The sequence below is a fragment of the Ochotona princeps genome, chromosome 13 (genome assembly GCF_030435755.1).
Source record: "Ochotona princeps isolate mOchPri1 chromosome 13, mOchPri1.hap1, whole genome shotgun sequence".
NCBI classification, from domain to species: Eukaryota; Metazoa; Chordata; class Mammalia; order Lagomorpha; family Ochotonidae; genus Ochotona; species Ochotona princeps.
Window position 1 is genome coordinate 8,442,256 of NC_080844.1, and position 19,267 is coordinate 8,461,522.

General features: G+C 48.5%; 1 protein-coding gene across 1 annotated transcript in view; it reads right to left on the minus strand.

Annotated features, from left to right (window-relative positions):
• BMPR1A (bone morphogenetic protein receptor type 1A) overlaps positions 1–12,541 on the minus strand; it is a 115,949-nt gene extending 103,408 nt beyond the window's left edge. The window contains exon 1 of the mRNA XM_058671409.1: positions 12,239–12,541. The gene's annotated coding sequence lies outside the window, so the exon portion shown is untranslated. The remainder of the gene's footprint in view (positions 1–12,238) is intronic.
• Between the last annotated feature and the right edge of the window lie 6,726 nt (positions 12,542–19,267).

Here is a 19,267-nt window from a genome sequence, read left to right on the forward strand (position 1 = left end):
GAAGTGGAGCTGCTGGAATTAGAACCGGCGCATATACGGGATGCTGGTGTGTTCAAGGCGAGGACTTTAGCTGCTAGGCCACACTGCTGGACCCAAGAAATGAAAATTTTCAAGAAAAAATACAGCCACTCAGGTTTTTTTTTTTTTAAGCATTTATTATTTGACAGAGTGACAGAGAGGGGAGAGATCTCCCATCCACTTTTTCACTCTCCAAATAGCCAACAACAGCTGGGGTTGGAAACTTCATCAGGGTCTCCCACATGGGTGGCAGGGGCCTAACATTTGGTTCATTCTCTGCTGCCCTCCTAGAGGCATAGCAGAGAGCTGGATCAAAGTTGAGCAGCTGGGACCCAAAGCTAAGTCCCACGGTGGGATGCTAGCGTTGTGGGCAGCAGTTTGGCCCAATGTACCACAGTACTGGTCCCTCAAATCTGCTGTTAACAACTTTCCAAGTTATTTCTTTTTAACAAATATTATCTTTAATAACATTCTTCAAAGTGTATGTGGAAAGCACAGTATTACATACATACTGATCCCTAGAGTCCTCACAGTAACCTAGAGGGAAGGACCACTGCTATGCCCAAATCGTGAATGAAGAAATGAGGCTTAAAGAAATTCACTGTTAGAAATTCACCTAGGAAGCAAATGTAGTAAGTCACAGAATCTAACTATACAGATAGTTCACTAAACACATAAGCCAAGATTTAGTTAACCTTGTTAGTTATTGGTATTCAAATAAATGGAAAGTCACTGTAAACATACCAGCATTTCTTTTTCACTTTTTACGATTTACTTAATTTTTTGAAAAGCAGCACATCAGGGCCTGGTGCGGTAGCCTAGTGGCTAAGTCCTCGCCTTGCATGTGCCAGGATCCCATAAAGGCACAAGATCATGTCATGCCTGCTCCATTTCCCTTTTAGCTCCCGGTTTACCATCTGGGAAGGCAGTCGTGGACAACCCAAAGCCTTGGGACCCTGCACCTACATGGGAGACCCGGAAGAACCTCCTGGCTCCTGGCTTCAGATCAGCTCAGCTCCAGCTGTTGCAGTCACTTGGGGAGTGAATCATTGGATGGAAGAGCTTTGTCTCTCCTTTCCTCTGTAAATCTTTCCAATAAAAAATAAATAAATCTATAAGAAAGAAAAAAAAGCAAAGCAAAGCAGTACATCAGAGAGGGAGAGACAGACAGAAAGTTTCCACTGCTGGTTCACTTCCCACATGGCCACAATGGTGGAAGCTGGGCCAGACAGGAGCCCGGGCCTCCACTGAGGTCTTCCACGTTGAGGGCAGGGGCCATCGTCCACTGGAGCCCGGCCTCCACTGAGGTCTTCCACGTTGAGGGTAGGGGCCATTGTCCACTGGAGCCTGGCCTCCACTGAGGTCTTCCACGTTGAGGGCAGGGGCCATCGTCCACTGTTGTCCCAGTCAGAAGTAGAGCAGTGGGACTGAAACCAGCACTCCGATTATGCGATGCAGCCTAAGCAGCAGCTTAACCTGCATGCAACAATGCTGGCCTGCCAGGCTGCCTTTATAAGTTAGTATCTTTTTTGTGTAATTATTTAACTTCACACTAATTTCCTCTGTTGTCAGTGGCATGACCAGAAACAAACCAATAAGTTGATAAAAACAGAAAACTGAATAATTCAAGGGAGAGTGAGGTCTTAGCATAATTAAAATTATAATGCCATCCACTAATAAATAGCATTATTACTGCACATTAGGAATAAAGTCTAATAGTATATTCTACTTTATTTAATAATTTTTGGTTTTGGGGAAGCAAATTTTGGAAGCTTCCACTTACTTTGACTTATGCTCTTCACATTTAAGAATATTTAGATAGAAAAACCTAACTTTGCTCAATATCTTCACCTTAACAGCCATAAAAAAGCCAATGTGGTAACTTTTAGGGAAGAAAACCTTTTCCTCTACCTTTTAGGCTAACTGGAACCTGAGAATTAAAGAGACAAAAACAGATTACAGATTCTGACGTGCCTATGGACCAGTTGACAGAAAACATGTGGCTACCGTAGTCTTACAGTTGGGCCTACCTATCATACATTAGCAACCTAGGGTGAAGAAAGGGCACTAACATGAAAATAAGTGACTTTTAGGAAAGATAAATGGGCCCTTAGGAAAACTGTGGCAACTAGATATCTGCGTGTGGTGCCCACTCTTCTCCAGTAAGGAGACTGAATCTTCTCTGGCTGTAAAAACCTCTGGGGCCGTGCCATGCCATAGCAGGCTAAGCCTTCACATGCTGTCCCAACATTCCACACAGATGCCAATTCGAGTTCCAGAGGCTCCACTTCCAATCCAGCCCCTGCTAACAGCCTGGGAAAGCAGCGGAGAATGGCCCAAGTCCTCGGGCTCCTCCACCCATGGGGGAGATCCAAAGGAAGCTCCTGGCTCCAGATTAGCCCAACTCTCCGAGTCTGGGCATTTAAGAAGTAAACCAGAGGATGGGAGAGCCTTATCTCTGATTCTCCTCTCTCCAAAACTCTGACTTTCAAATAATAAACAAACACACAAATCTTAAAAAAAAAAAAAAAAAAAAAAAAGGGTCCCGGTGGCGTGGCCTAGCGGCTAAAGTCCTCGCCTTGAACGCACCAGGATTCCCATACGGGCACCGGTTCTAATCCTAGCAGCTCCACTTCCCATTCAGCTCCCTGCTTGTGGCCTGGGAAAGCAGTCGAGGACATCCCAAATGCTTTGGGATCGTGCACCCGTGTGGGAGACCTGAAGGAGGTTCCTGGCTCCTGGCTCCTGGCTCCTGGCTCCTGGCTCCTGGCTCCAGATCGGCACAGCACTGGCCGTTGCAGCTCACTTGGGGAGTGAATCATTTGACAGAAGATCTTCCTCTCTATCTCTCCTCCTCTCTGTATATCTGACTTTGTAATAAAAATAAATAAATCTTAAAAAAAAAAACCCTAGGGCATTGACAACTGGTGCAATTATTTACTCAGCTCTGAGGCACACAGGGATTGGAGGGATTGGAGGGGATGGGGAAGCTGAGCTTATTCTCAAATGCCTTCAGCTCAAAACGTTTCCACCTCAGCAACACAGCCTGCAGCCCCTGCCACCACGACTATATACAAACTCTGAGCATGTCCAATGTACAAACACATCTCTACTGCCGGCACTTCAGCAACTAAGGAAGTAGCCTACAAGTTGGGACTCAGAGAACTTGAACTTAAAATTTCCACTTTCTAAAAACGATGTATTTATTTGAAAGAGTATTACAGAGAAAAGACAGATCTTTTCCACCACTGGTTCATTCCCCACATGGCCACAAGGGCACATGCCGAAGCCTCCAGGACTCTCCACGGCCATTCTCAGCTGCTTTCCCAGGCCCGTGAGCAGGAAGCTGGAGCGGAAGTAGGCAGCCAAGACAAATACTGGCACCTATATAGGATGCCAGCATTGCAGAAGGGCAAACAGATTTCCTAACTTGAATACAGCTGTTTCAGCCAGCACATTGCAGGGAGAAAAAATTGGGGAAAAAACCTAATTATTCATCAGGAGGGAGTCGATTAAAACAAAAGGTGCCCACATGAAATGGAATGCTATGTGCTTCCAAAAAGAACAGAAAACCAAGTGGACCGACAGAGTCCCCATCCAGTCCACGAAAACAGTTACAGAGAAGGATATACAGGATGACTCTATTTTGGGGGAGGCGGCAAGGAAAAGAAAAAAACGGAACTGGAAAAGAGAGGCACCTTACCTCTTCAAGGCTGGCCAGAGTAAGCAGGGGAGGGGTTATTGCTGCCCACTTCATGCTTGTATGGTTTTGACCATTAGAATATGTGATTTCTGCAGCATTCAGTTAAGCAAATTATACTGAGGTTTGACCAAGCATACTAACATAAAAAAAAGAAGGCTTATTAGTAAAAAAAAAAATCTAATATATTAGCAGACAGTACAAGAAATCCCCAAAATTCTACCTTCAAATACTGCTGCAGGGAAGGGCTAACTGAGGCTTGGGCTGCTGAGGGAGGCAGCACCAACGGGACCGGCTCATGCTAGGAGTCCTAACATCCCAATCGACAGAACCAGGACACGATAGCCAAACTCAGCCCTGCCCAGCTGAACATTTCTTACTAAAGGCTCTGGTTATTACATTAAACACTCAAAGATAATCAAGTGAAATACATTCATTAATATATTTCTTTAATTCCATGTATCCTAAGTAGTGCCATATCAATATGCAAGCAATATCTTAAAAGCACATTTCTTCTTTTGCCATCTTCAAAATCTGGTATGTAATCACACTTTTACAGCACTTCGTTTGGACTAGCCGCACTTCATTGGAGCTCAGCCGAAAAGCGAAGAGAAGCGACCGGGACTAGCCATGTTTCAAGCCTCACCTGGTAGTGGCTACCAGTGGTGGTCATGTCTAAGGTCTAAGTAGTCGGGACTTAAGGATTCTGAACTCCAGCCAGAACTAAGTAATTTAGGAGACTTTAGAAGAGGAGAAAGTGAACGAGGCAGAAAAGGCTGGCTGGGCCAGAGCAGGCCAATATGAGAGATTTTGGATTTCATATTGCAAGCAAACAGGAAACCAGAGAAAAATATTTAACAAGTAGGAATGATGACTAAAGCATTATTTCAGGAGAGTAGCTGTTTTTCTTTACTAAGATACACAAATTCAACATACAATTTCCCCCAATATTTTTATTATATGGAACTTCAGTGAAATGGAAAGACACAGAAAAAAAAATCTGTCATCAAGTGACTGCATTTTGTTGATTTGGGCCATATTTAAGATTCCACAGCATAGCTACTCTTGAGATGTTTTTATTTCATGGCATTTTTAAATTGTGCTTTGTAAAAATACAGACATATTGAAAACTTAAAAATGTCAAAACTTTAACAATGTCCTGTTAGATGGGGGGGCGGGGGAGAACCCAAGTATCTATGTAACTGTGTCACATGATACAATGTAATTAATGAAGTTAAATAATAAATAATTAAAAAAAAAAACAATGTCCTGTTAGGAGCATATTTTAGCCAGGAATCTGATATATTCTCAATCAAACACAATTTTAAATACCTACGACCTTAGACTCTGGTAATACATTACAAAGAATTTTAACTGCTAATTAGAAAACTAACAGAGTGGGTGCTGTTTGGCACAGGGGCTGAAGCTCGCTCAGCAGAGTGCCTGACTGGAATCCAGGTACTGTTTCTGATCCAACCTCCTGCTAACGTGCATCGCAGAAGGTTGCAGCCATGGCTGAAATGCCTGGGTTGTAGTCACCCACCTGGGATACCTAGGCTGGGTTTCCAAGGCCTCCTGGCTCCAACCTGGCCAAACCCAGAACTACTGTGGGCATCTGGGGAGTCAACCAACAGATGGGAGGTCTTCTTATGACTGAGAATTTACTCTCACAACACTTCAAACACTTAATTAATGCTGGGGGCCCAGCACAATGGCCTAGGACTAAATCCTTGCCTTGCACATGCCAGGATCCCATGAGGGCACTGGTTGTGTCCCAGCTTCTCAACTTCCCATCCAGCTCCCTGCTTGTGGCCTGGGAAGGCAGTGGAGGACGGCCCAGAGCCTTGGGACCCTGCACCCACGTGGGAGACCCGAAGAGGCTCCTAGTTCCTGGCTCTGGATGAGCTCAGCTCCAGCTGTTGCAGCCACTTAGAGAATAAACCAGCAGATGGAGAACCTTTCCGCTGTAATTTCCTCTCTGTGTATTTTGCCTTTCCAATAAAATTTAAAATGAATAAATCTTACCCCAAAAATAATAAGAAGAAGAAAATTAATGCTGAAAACAGGAGATAACGACAGCAGAGCCCAGGAGGAACACCACTGGTCCTGGGCCACTCCCCTTGTTACTGATGCTGTGGCTGGCAGTCACTTTTCAGCCACAAGTCACAAATCCAAGGCTAGGCACAGCGTGTAGCGGGCTGCCCGGGCTGCCCTGGCATGAGTCTCAGCAGAACTTAGGGAATGGTTTAACTACTTAATGTCTGTCTTCTCCACCAGGCCTCCAAGTGGTGCTTCTCAGAGCTCTGTTCCAGCTCTCTGCTACATACACCAGAGCTGCTACTGCTACAAGGGCCAAAGCATGAAAGCCACATGCCAAAATGTTTATGTGTGTACAAGGTGTTTCCAAAACTTCATGGAAAAAATGGAATAAAACACACATTTATTTTGGTGAAAAAAAAAAAACCTTTAAATTCATGTACAATGTTTTCCACAATACACATTTTCCATGACCTTGCTGGAGACCCTTCACAATTCTTAAGATTCTCTGATGATGACCTATTTATAAAAGAACCTATTTATATCTTATAAAGACTTTCCTTGTTCAACCTGCCCAAAGCCATCCTTCCTCTGCCCATCCCGAACGGTTCCTGAAAGACACAGCCCCTGGGCAGCCAGATGTGGCAGGACAGCTTCCTGCTCTCCAGGAGACAATATACACACAGTTGGGACTGGCAGTGTGGTGCAGTGAGTGAAGCTGTCGTCTGTGACACCATCCATAGCACTGGTTCACTTCTAATCCTGCTACCTGCTAATGCAGTGAAAGATGGCTTTGGGTCCCAGCCACCCACGTGGCAGACCAGGAGTTTGAGGCTCTTGGGTTCAGCCAGGCCAAGCCCTGGTCACTGTAGTCATTCGGCGAGTGATCCAGCAGATCTCTCTCTGTAACTCTGTATTTCAAATGAATACATTTATCCAAATATAAATACACATGCATACACCTGAAGAGGTTCTGCTCCCCTCCTGGATCCACAGTGGTCAGATCAAGGTAAACACGCAGCCACCTGCCAGCTTTCTCTGCCAGGAGACCACAGGCCTGAAAATGAAGCTAGAAAAGTGGAGAACACTCAGACCCAGTCATGGCGATAGGGAGGTGTTTTCTCCTGGAGGTTAATGTGAGTTGACCTTTCCCCTTGCAAGCTAGTCACTTGAGAGCACCATCCAGCTCCCACTGTGGAACACGAAGTTTATCTGGTAGGTCCTCACTGCCCAACACCCACCTCCAGTCCAGCCCAGTAACACAGGGGAATCCTACTGGTTGCTTCCAAGACCCCTCAACAGCATGCAATCAAAGCTGTGCTGTTTTCAACAACCAACATTTCCTCAGTCAACACCACCATGTGCCCTGCTTTCCCAGAAGGAAACCTGGGACATCTCTCACCAACCCTACTGCCCTTCCATACACAGCCAGTTACCAAGTCCTATCCATTCCAGGCCCTAAGTACACACCACCATCCTGGCCTGGCCAGGGCAGAAAAGCTTCCCAAAGTTTCAAGCCTTCAGCCTTCCTTCTTACATAATTAGTCTCCTGAATCTAAAAAGGTGCTCATTTCAGCATACACATGACAGCTGTCCTCTTCCCCTGCATAAACCAACAACCAGGGCCCAGCATGGTGGCCTAGCGGCTAAAGTCCTCACCTTTAACGCGCCGGGATCCCATATGGGTGCCGGTTCTAATCCTGGCAGCTCCACTTCCCATCCAGCTCCCTGCTTGCGGCCTAGGAAAGCAGTCAAGGACGTCCCAAATGCTTTGGGATCCTGCACCCGCATGGGAGACCTGGGTTCCTGGCTCCTGGTTCCGGATCGGCACAGCACATCCACCTGGGGAGTGAATCATCGGAGGGAAGCTCTTCCTCTCTGTCTCTCCTCCTCTCTGTATATCTGACTTTGCAATAAAAATAAATAAATCTTTAAAAATAAACAAATAAATCAACAGCCAATACTATTTGCGACATTAACAGTGTACCAAATCTCCAAGAAGACAACGTGCACCCGAAGCATAAAAGTAGGAAGGGCAGCAACGGGGGCCAGAGATGTGACATAGCAGGTAAGGCACCAAGATACAGTCCCTGCTGTTCCACTTCCCTTAGAGCTCCCTACTACTGCTCCTGGGAAAGCAAGACTTTGGACCTCTGCCACCCACGTGGGTGACCTGAACAAAGCTCCTGGTTTTGTCTGGCCCAGCCCTAACTGCTGCAGCCATTGACGGTATGAACCAGGAGATGGAAGAACAAGATCTCTCTCTCACCAGCTCTCTGCCTTTAAAATAAATAAAACATACCATAAAAGAAAGGGAAGAGGAGCAACCACAAAGGCCTCCACAGCAGAGAAAACAAGAGTTCCTTAAAACAGGTGTCCTTAACTCCTCAAAATTTACTAGCTGGGTCTATGTTTACCAGCTAGTTCTACATTTAACTGTCCAAACCAACTTAGTTCAATGAGCCCACTAAACCCCTGCAACGGATCCCGTGGAACACCTCATCTCCTTCGCCCCTAGTTAACGGTCTCTTCAAAAAACACAACGGGGTGGATTTGTCTTCCAGACATTTTTTACAAACAGGCACTCTGGGGCCCATGTGGTGCTTCAGCAGCCTAATCTTCCACAACCCATATGGGCGCTGGTTCTGGTCTTGGCTGGCCCACTTTCAGCTCCTTAGTTACAGCCTAGGAAAGCAGTAGAGCATGTCCCACATGGGAGATCCAGAAGTAGCTCCTGGCTCCAGCTCTGGACCAGCTCAGCTCTGGCCTCCATGACCACAGGATGGATGACCTTCTCACTGCCACTCCTCTCTCACTGAAAAATAGGTATGCCTTTCAGGGCTCAGCGACCTAGTGGCTAAATCCTCGTCTTGAACGTGGCAGGATACAACATGGGCACTGGTTCTAGTTCCAGCTGCTCTACTTCCCATCCAGCTCCCTGCTTGTGGCCTGGGAAAGCAGTCAAGGACAGCCCAAAGCCTTGGGACCCTGCACCTGTGTGGGAGACACAGAAGAGGCTCCAGGCTCCCATAAAAAAGGGAAATGAAGACAAGATGAATTATAACATTAACCCATAAAATCCTGATTATTCAGACTTAACCCAAAAAATAAATAATAATAATAACCAAATACAGCAGAAACCTTTAATAAAAAACCTATGCGAAAATGAAGTGCCATTAGATTCAATAGCTCAATAAAATTTATGGGAAAATATAAAAAAATAAAATCTACACAATGGCAAACCTACATGAAGCAAATATTACTAAATTAATTGAAACAGTATCCAATGATGTGGGACTGAAACGGATCATAGGCAAGATCCAAAAAAGTTTCAAGGAACAGAAAATTCCAGTCTAAACTGCTCCTGAAGGGAGAAAAAGGAAGAAAGCTGCTCAAGTCTTTTTATAGGTCTACTAAACCTTGATCCCGAGGTGCATAAAGAACTGCTCAGGGTTGGCAGAAACAGCAGGCAGCAGTGTTCGATCACGGAAGCAGAATGAACACATGTTGGCTGCGGACAGGATGTGATGAAACGGGAAAGGTTTGGTGTGACATCAACAGAAATAAGGAACACCGGAGAAGCAGGTTTGGTTAGGAAGGGGCAGCTCAGTGTGAACCAGACCAACCAGGTACTGTGGTGCACACATGCCAAGCAGAGAAAAGGATTCAAGTGCCGAAGAAAAACAGATTGGAGGATTATTCAGTCGTGTCAACTGACCTAGACTGGAAAAGGGAGACTTGAACAATCTATCAACGGCAAGGCAGAGCAGCCAGAAAGAACAAAGTCGCACGTCACCTCAGGGGCCCCCTTTCTATCTAGTTCATTCTTGGCCTCCACAACAGACTAAAGAACATTTTTAAGGCGACCGCCTTGGATTCTGCCAGTACTACCAACAGCACAGAGTCAGGTGCCTGTCTGAGGCTGCTGAACACTATGAAGAATCCCAACTCTACCTAGCTGGAGAAGTCATCCCTCCACCAATGTCTCCCCAGCGGATTTTAAAGGTCAGGAAGGGCAGACACCCTCTTTGTTGTTGCTCCTGTTTGCCCTGCAACGTGTGTCAAAAAACTTCCAAGCCAAGGACAAACATGTCCAGAACTCAAGTCCACCACCACCCCAAACACGACAGTACGTCAGGAGTGGACCAGAAGAAGCCCTGAAATGTACAGATGAGGGCACAGCTGCTCTGGGAGGGGGGAGTAAGTCCAGGTCTGGTCACCACTCCTGGCACCCTGCAGAGATGGAATTAGCCAGGACCGAGCGTCAGCTTGAACTCAGTTTTACTTTATTTGGCCATTTTTCCCTAATGCTCACGCGTGACTTTCACATAAGTGTTGCAGGACGTTGGACGCAAAAACACGACAGCAACCTCAATTCTCGTCTGCGACCAGCTCCGGCTGACCGAGAGCATGGCTCCCCACACTCTCACACGAAAGAATTTTCATGCAAACTCTAGCTTTAAAGCAAGGTTTATTCGAAGAAAAGAGAGAAGTGGCTTCTGACCTAGTGGCCAGAGGGAGCTCCAAGCCAAGGTAGGAAAGACCCATGCACACAGGGGGAGAATGCACCTTTTAAAACTCCATTTCAAAGGAGTTTCTCCAAAAACAAAGGAAAGAATCTGTTCATAACTTCCTCAATCCCTTTCTAACTGATCATTCAGACACCAGCTCCAAGACGGTGGCCCGGGGATGGGATTAGGTGGGCCATCTTAGCTGCTATGTTAATTCTGCCCCAGTTTCTTGAAGAGATGTGTTCCGATAATATTGAGACATGGGGGAGAAAATACAATTTTTATATTTTAGGAAAAAATAACTCAGGGACCTGGAAAACCCTAGCTGCCTACTATCCTGACTCTTCACACATAAGGACAAATGTTTTTAAAAACCTCAGTGGGTGATCCAAAAAGGAAAGGCAGCAAAAAGCTTGAGGAAAAAAAAACAAAAACTGAGCAAAATATTCGAGAGAAGTTGTCTTGACACGGAAGGAGTCTTCAGTACACTTGTACTTTGAGGACAGCGAATAACTCATGCCCCATTAGCCTGGAAAATTAGGCAAAGATGACACAAAATGTTATAGTTAAGGACAAAAACAAAAGAAAAAAGAAAAAGACTCCTCTCTGAGACAGCAGCTGACACAAGAATTCAGCCAAAGGAGTCCGGATGTTTCAGCAAAAAGTGACGTGAAGTACAGAAAGGAGAAGGGCTCCGTACAGAACCTGAAGGGGGGGGGAAAAAAAAGCACTGGACCCTTTACAAAGTCGTTCTAAATTTCAATCCTTCTTCCTAAACTCCACCCACTCCCAGGTCTCAGAACCGCCCCCTCTTTCAGCTCCACACTCCCCAAAACCTAAATAATCCCAGTCCACAATCTTCCAACAACTCCACAACCATAAACATTAAGTCACAGTCGGCTTCAACTCCAAGTTTAATCCCACTTTACAAAAAGGGGGGCGGGGCGGGGGTGGGGTCGAGCCCCACACCAGCAGCCAGACAGCCATCACAGCAAAGATGAGAAACCCAAACAGGTCCCTTAACCCAAGAAGTGTCCGCGGCGGCCAAGCCTGCGTGGTCATTCTGAAACTCGCATGCCCGACACCGGTGTTCCTGGGTTCAAATCCCGGCTCACTTTACGGCAAAGTTCTTGCACCTTTTTCCGCATCGTGGTGATCTCCTCTCTCAAAAAAACGTGGAGGAATATGTAACACCCAGGGTGATCCATGAGGATCACACGACGCAACACAAGGAACAGTTTGTTAACCATTTAAAACAGAGGAAAAACAAAAGCCTGTAGAACAGGCGAGCACAGGACTCCAGCCCCTCACATACGACTTATCCTTTCTCTTCCCTGGCGCAGGCTGGTTTTTTTTTTTCCCCCTCCCTTCTATTTTCTCGCCAGACTTGTCCACTGGGAGTGAGGAACGAAGAGAACAGGCTGCCTGCGGCCGGGCAGAAAGTTCTCCAGGACCGGCAGAGCAAGGGCCGCGCAGGCCGCGCCGCGGCAGGTGAACCACAACGCCCAGGCCGGCCCGGGGCTCCACACTCGCCCACTGCGCCCCCTCGGCCCCCTCGGCGCACCGCGAACACCCCCACCTCGCCGCTCGGGCCGGCCAGCCCAGAACGCCTTTCCCATTTAAGGATTCCCAGAAACGTCGCCCCAGCGCCCGGCGCCCACACCGCCTCCCCAACTCGGCCTACGACCCGGGGAGGGGTAGCAAGGGGAAAACAAAAGAGGGGCCTGGGTGGCGGGACGCGGGGCCGGGTTCGTGGTGGGGAGAGATCTCCGGAGGGGGGTCCGGGCCCACCGAAGAGCCGCGGGCCTGACCCGGAGAGAGCCCGGTCGGGCCGTCCCCCTCGGCCAGGGCCTCAGTGCGCCCGGCTCCCCTTGGAACGACGCGCGCCAGCCTCCCCGTCGCAGCCGTCGCAGGCCTCCCCACAACCACCACCACGGCGCGCACACACGCACTTCCCCGCCGGCCAACTCACCCGGACCCCGGGGAACTCATCCTCCGGCCCTCGACGCGGAGCGGGTGGGCGCGGCGAGGGCCCCGCTTCGGCCTCCGCCCTCGGCGGCGTGCAAGCGGCCCCGGCCCCGGTTGCCCCTCTCGCGGTCCTACGATCCCAGAGCCTTCCTGCCCTCCCTTCCCTCCTCCCGCCTCCTTCGCCGAGCCCGGCGGGCGGATTCCAATCTCGGCAGCCGCCGCCGCCGCCGCCGCCGCCGCCGCCACTCGCACGCGGGGGAGGGGTGGGGAGGTGGGTGCGAGGCCTGAGGGGGAGGGGCGCGCGGCGCGAGACGGCGCGGCGCGCGCGCACCCGCCCCGGCGCCGGCCCCGCCCCGGCCACGAAAGAAGCCGAGCGCACGGCGGAAGGGCCCGAAGGGCTCCAAGAGCCCGAAGATCCCGGCGCCCCGCTGCCGGGGAGGAGGACCCGCCGCCGGCAAGGGGGCGCCAGGGCTGCTGTGGGGAGGGGGCCTCTCCTCACGCTCCAGCCCTACCGCCGCCGCCGTGGCGGGGCCGTCTCCAGACGCTGGCGCGCGGGGTGTCCCCGACGGTGAGCGCGCTGTGCGCTCCCCCCTGGCATGCGCGCGCGCGCGCACACACACACACACACGCCGTGTCTTCCCGGGGTCCTAAGGGTGCTGCCTCCCGCCGACACTCACACTCAAAGGGCTCGTGAGCGGCCGCGAGAAGGAAAGCGTGGCCAGGTGGCCGTCGCGGCCGGCCTGGTGCCCGCCGCCGCGAGCCGGCTCCCGGGGCCCGGGGCGAAGCAGCCGCCTGCGGGCCCAAGGCCCGGAGCGCCGCGCGAATTCCAAAGGCATAAGATAAGGAGCAGCGGCGGGAGCCGGTGAGAACTGAGCTCAGCGCGCTATAAATACTGCCCTCGTCCGCACCTTGGGCTCTTTCGTCGCGTGACCTCGGGTGCCCCTCAACCCCCGGAGCCCCGCACCCTCTTTGTGGAAAATCAGAATATAGTTCGCTACCCCTTTTTTCTTCCGTTTCCCCTCATTCTTCCTGAGGGTTGGTATTTAGAAAGTCATAAACCCCCTTTTTAGCAAAATGTGGCCTTTATGGTAAATGTTTGAAAAAACGTGTCAGGTATCTTTTACAATAGGCACGTTTTTGACAAATCCCTTTTTAGAAATATATTTTAAAACAGACCCCCAGAAGGGGTTGGGGGTTGGGAAAAATTGTGCCAGGCCGTTACCCTTGAGTTTACACACTGAGCAGGAGGGATACTTAAAAGCCATTGTGTTGCCTTAGATTCCTGGGGTAATAGATGTTTGTTGAAATTTTGCCATTTATTCTGTTTTCATTTTGCTGGCTTTGTCCTTCAATGCCCAGACACCCTCCATGATCCTGATTTAGCTTCAGTTCTCTTTTCTGATGTCTTCTAGCTGTCTGGGGTTTGAAGGTCCTGCCTAGAGCATCTTACTAAGCAAGAACAGGATCTGTGAGCCACTTGGCACCCACTGCAATTGGCTGCTTTTCTTTCTGCAAATCCTGCACACCAGCCTGCTCAAATTTGCAAAGGAAGGAGGAAACTTGTTGCTGAAGGACACTAAAGCCTATTGGCCCAGGATCTCCATGGTACGTGTGTTGTGTTGCTTGCTGAGTTGTCTATCAGTGGGCGGGGAGACCCACGGCCAACTGTGATAGGCCTTGGATGGTCTTTGACGGCCTAGTTCAGTTTTTTAACGTAACTCCATGAAATAGCCAACAATCACAGGTTGTAACTTGTAAGGCCTGAAACTTGTAAAATGTCCAGATGGTTGTTGCCTGGCTTGTTATATGCAGCTGGAGTAAGAGCAAATTGGGGGCATATGAAAAATTTTAAAATGCATTTGTTTTTGCAGAAAGGCAGTTTACAGAGAGACGGACAGATTTTCCATCCGCTGTTTCACTTCCCATATGGGCCACAACAGCCACTTGGGGAGTGAGCCAGCGGACAGAAGATCTTTCTCTGTCTCTCCTTCTCTCTGTAAATTGCCTTTCCAATAAAAATAAGTAAATCTTTATTAAAAAAAAAAAAAAAAAAAAGGCTCAGCCAGTGCCCAGCCTACAACCCTAACCTATCGCAGCAGACAGCCTGCCTGCTTGCAACCAAGCAGGTCTGGGGTTCTCTGGTCTGGCATGTGTGTGCATGCCAACCTGTTTCTCCAGTTTGTCTGCCCACTAAATGAACACAGCAGCCGGGAAGCCCAGGGAGGCATGTGGGCCATGTACTGTCTGGCCCCCACACTCAAAGGCAGCAGGTCCGACTTGAACATGCTCTGATAGCTTCCTTGAAGTAGGTTCATCCAAAAGGCTGGAAATGTACCTTTTCCTCTGTGGCAGGAGTGTGAAGAACAGGTTCCACACCAGGGAGTTGTGGCAGACCCAAGTAAGGCAGCCATATTGTTCATTTAGAGCACTAAGGACCATCCTCAAAGTTCCCGGCCCCCCAAGGAAACTGTCTCCTACCCCCAAATTAACACCCCCATCACAGCCAATTCCATCTTCTTTCCCTTGAACAGCCTCTCAGTTCCTCAGTCCACTAGCACGCAGACTGACTCTGCCACCTGCTCAGTAGCTGGGAGATAGGTGAGCAGTGAACAGGACCTCCCCTCCAAGCTCTTCAGAACTCTGTGGGGTCGCAGGGCACCATGACCATGTTGCAGAGGGTGCAGACTGGCCATGGAAGCTGTGGGTGACATCACTTTCCGCAACTGGGGACTTCTACCTTTAGGGATCCAAGTTCAGTGGATTAATCCGAGTTAATCCGTCCAAAGTCATTTTCCTGTTGTAAAGATTTTATGAGGCACAAGGCAGCCCTGAGTCTGGGTGCATGTGGAGATAAGCTAGCGCTCAGTGAGAAGGGACAGCCTTTGGTGCACTGACTCTCCAGGTGGAGTTCAACTCCAGGGATGAAAAGATAAAAGTGTTGTGGACAGTGCAGGAAACACCTTTGTTTTTCAACCTGAACATGACTGCATCATTTTATTGGCTAATGATAGCCCATGATGGTTTTGAGCAACCCAGCCAAATCAGAAGCTGTGTTTAACCAAAAGACAAATGTATGAGTATACTTCAGTACACAAAGCAAACAAAAAAATATATAAATCAGAGTTTGTGCTTTCTTTTGTCATGGCATGATGTTTTCTCTCCCTATTTTTACTTATAAACAACTCCCTCCTTCTCCCTTACCCCATTTAGGTGAAGATTTATTTATTTTATTTTGAAAGGTGGAGTGATGACCACTAGAGCCAGGGCTGGTTCAAGCAGAAGCCCAGGAGGCTAGAACTCCATCTGGGCTCCCATTAGGAGTGCAGGGGCCCAACCACATGGATGTCTTCCATGGCTTTCTCAGGTGCATTAGCAGGTGCAGCAGCCAGGACTCCAATGAGCAATCCACTGATGACGTGGGACAGTGGCTGTCTGTAGGCAAAAGCTAGCTCACGGTGCCACAACACCAGCCTCTCCCTTACTGCATTTGCATTTCTCTTTGCTTTAAAGCACATGGTTTATGAGGCTACAGCCATAAGGTCCTTTGGTCCTGCCTAGTCCAGGGTCTCTCTGTTCCGCTTTTCCCCAACCTTCTGTACAACTTCTGTCCTCTCCCAGTCCCAGGAACAGCAAGAATTCTCAGAGCTTGTGTCCTTAGCCCAAGAATTAGCCTCCTTCTACCTTTGCTGGTAATTTGGGAAGTCCTGATCTGGACCCCTGACCCAGAACTGCTGGCCTTTTTCTCAGGAGAAGCCTGGGCTGCTGACCTGCCTGTAGGCTGGCCTCAGCTCAAGCCCTGCAGCACAGATTCTGCTGAGCACTGTGTGTGGGGACCCTTGGTCACCCCCAGCTCTCTGTGCAGTCTCTGCAACCCTGCTCCCCGGGAGGACAATCTGATGATGCCTGGTTGCTTTCCTGCACCACCACCTGTTGTTTGCTCACTGCTGTCTAGCTATCACATATTGCCTAGAGGGCCACAGTTCCACCTACCAAGCACCTGGAGATAAGGCCTCCCTCTGGCTCCGGCACATCCTGCCCTTCCCCCATCCTGCCACTGGCTCACTGCCTCCACAGGAGGTTTAAGGCCTGGCATACTCAAGCTGCTTTTTAGCCAGGTACACAGGCACACACAAGGGTACATCCAAAAGTGTGTGTGAAAAATGGAATGAAAAGTTGTTTTGGGGACCCAGCAGGATAGCCTAATGGCTAAATCTTTGCCTTGCATGTGCAAGAATCCCATATGAGCACTGGTTCGTATGCCAGCTGCTCCATCTTCCCATCCAGCTCTGCTTGTGGCCTGGGAGTACAATAGAGGACAGCCCAAAGCCTTGGGACCCTATACTCATGTGGGAGACCTAGAAGAGGTTCCTGACACCTGGTTCCTGGCTTCAGATGGGCTCAGCTCTGGCCATTGTGGTCATTTGGGCAGTGAACCATTGGATGGAAAATCTTTTGGTCTCTCCTTCCCTCTGTATATCTGACTTTCCAATAAAAACAAATAAATCTTAGAAAAGTTTTTTTTTCTGGTACAAAAATTTTTCAAAATCCACGCATCATTTTCTCATAATACACATATTCCTATGAAGCTTTTGAAGGTTCTTGAGTATGTGATATACATTCTAGAAAACAGAAATTGTAGAAGTGGGAATAAAGTTTGTGAAATGAAGGGCAAATGTTTGATCCAGCAGCTAGAATGCCTGAGAGATGCCTGTCTGCCATATTGGAATGCCGAATTCAAGTCCCATCTGCCCTACTTCTGAGTCCAGCTTTCTGATCATGCTGGCCATGAGATGACAACTCAAGTACCTGGGTCTGCACCACTCAAGTGGGACATCTGGGTCAGGTTCCAGACTCCCCGCTTCTGCTTGTCCCTGCTCCCGCTATTATAGCATTTGAGGGAGTAAAACAGCAGACAGGAGCACACTGATGCCTCTCAAGTAAATGTAAATTTTTAAAGAAAATAGAAGCCAACATTGTGGTACAGTGTGCTAAATCGCCACCTGCCAGCTACCTGCACCCAAATCCCATAGGTTGTTTTTTTTTAAGATTTATTCATTTTATTACAGCCAGATATACACAGAGGAGGAGAGACAGAGAGGAAGATCTTCCGTCCAATGATTCACTCCCCAAGTGAGCCGCAACGGGCCGATGCGCGCCGATCCGAAGCCAGGAACCTGGAACCTCTTCCAGGTCTCCCACGCGGGTGCAGTGTCCCAATGCATTGGGCCGTCCTCAACTGCTTTCCCAGGCCACAAGCAGGGAGCTGGATGGGAAGTGGAGTTGCCGGGATTAGAACCGGCGCCCATATGGGATCCCGGGGCTTTCAAGGTGAGGACTTTAGCCTCTAGGCCACGCCGCCAGGCCCATCCCATAGGTTTTGATTTGAGTCCTGACTACTCCACTTCCCATCCAGTTTCCTGCTAATGTGCCTGGGAAAGTGGCAGAAGATGGCTCAAGTGCTTAGGCCCTTATACCCCCATGGGAAACCCAGATACAATGCCTAGCTCTTGGCTCCTCACCCAGCCCTGACTGTTGCTGCTATGTGGGGAATAAACTAGCAGGTAAAAGATATCTCCTGTGCTTTCTCCCTGCTCTCTCTCTTCTCTATAACTTTTTTAAACAAATTCTAAAACAAATTGTAAGTATGTATGTACTGATATATATATATATATAAAGTAATTTTTAACCAGCTAATACTCAAATTCAAGATTAATAAATATATATTCAATATTCCAAATATATATATACACACACACACACAGATGAAACACCCATATCTGATTTTAAATCCCCTAAACACTGATTCCACTCAAGAATTCCTTTGGAGTCGGTAGTCCAGAAACCCTGGTGTCTGATTCACTTTGTGAATCAGGAAAACAAGATGCTGTGATACAGCTTCAGGCTGAAATAACTGGAGAGATAAAAACCTTGGCTCAGGAGTGCAGAGTCACTAACAAGCACCCCATGCCTACTGCCATGGCCTCATTGGTACCAGGCCACAGCCCCTAGGTGTGGGCAGGTGTAGACAATGTGACCAGGAATACAAGTTTGGCCACATAATGGGCTGGAAGGACCTGTCTTTGTGCTGGATTCCAAGATACATAGGATAGAGGCTGTCTCACTGTCCTTTCAGTATGTTCTTAGAAGCCAGCAGGCTGCCTGAAACACCAATAGGGAGGCAGTGGGCACTGAGTGTCCATGCAGTAAGCATCATAGTAGGCATCTGTCCTTAAAGCTTAAAAACTCGAAGCAAACAATGCACAAACACCATTCCTGTGTTAGATACTCATTTCTACATGAGCATTCACTGACCTTAAGATAGATGACACAGCAGTAGCTGTAGGCATTGCACCGCAGCAGGTTAGGCCACCAACTGGGGAACTGGTATTCCATTATCGAACTTGAGCCAGGCATCTTGTACCCGCAATGAAGCTCCCTGTCAACGCGCCTGAAAGACATGGGTGGATGATGGCCTAAGCACATGGGTTCCTGCTACCCTGGTGGGAGACCCAGTTGGAGTCACTGCTGGTGTTAGGTACTGGGGAGTGAAACAACAGATGTAAGATATCGCTGTCTCTTTCCCTTTCTCTGTCATCCTTTCAAATAGATAGCAAATAACATAGTTGATACAGTACTTATCTCCACTAATAAACATTTCTTCTTATTCCTATCAACCAAGAAAAAGTTTTCAAGTTTGCTTTTGTTTTTATTTTGGTTTTCAGTATGTTTTTGATGTTAACAAATGCCATGCATGATAATGACAGAAATATCATTTGACTTAGTTCTGATAAGTTCTTTTTTTTTTTTTTTAAGCTTTATTTCTTTCTTTACTTGAAAGTCAGAGGGCCCAGCACAATGGCCTAGCAGCTAACGTCCTCGCCTTGAATACACTGGTATCCCATATGGGCACAGGTTCTAGTCCCGACAGCTCTTCTTCCCATCCAGCTCCCTGCTTGTAGCCTGGGAAGGCAGTCAAGGACAGCCCAAAGTCTTGGGACCCTGCACCCACATGGGAGACCTGGAGGAAGTTCCT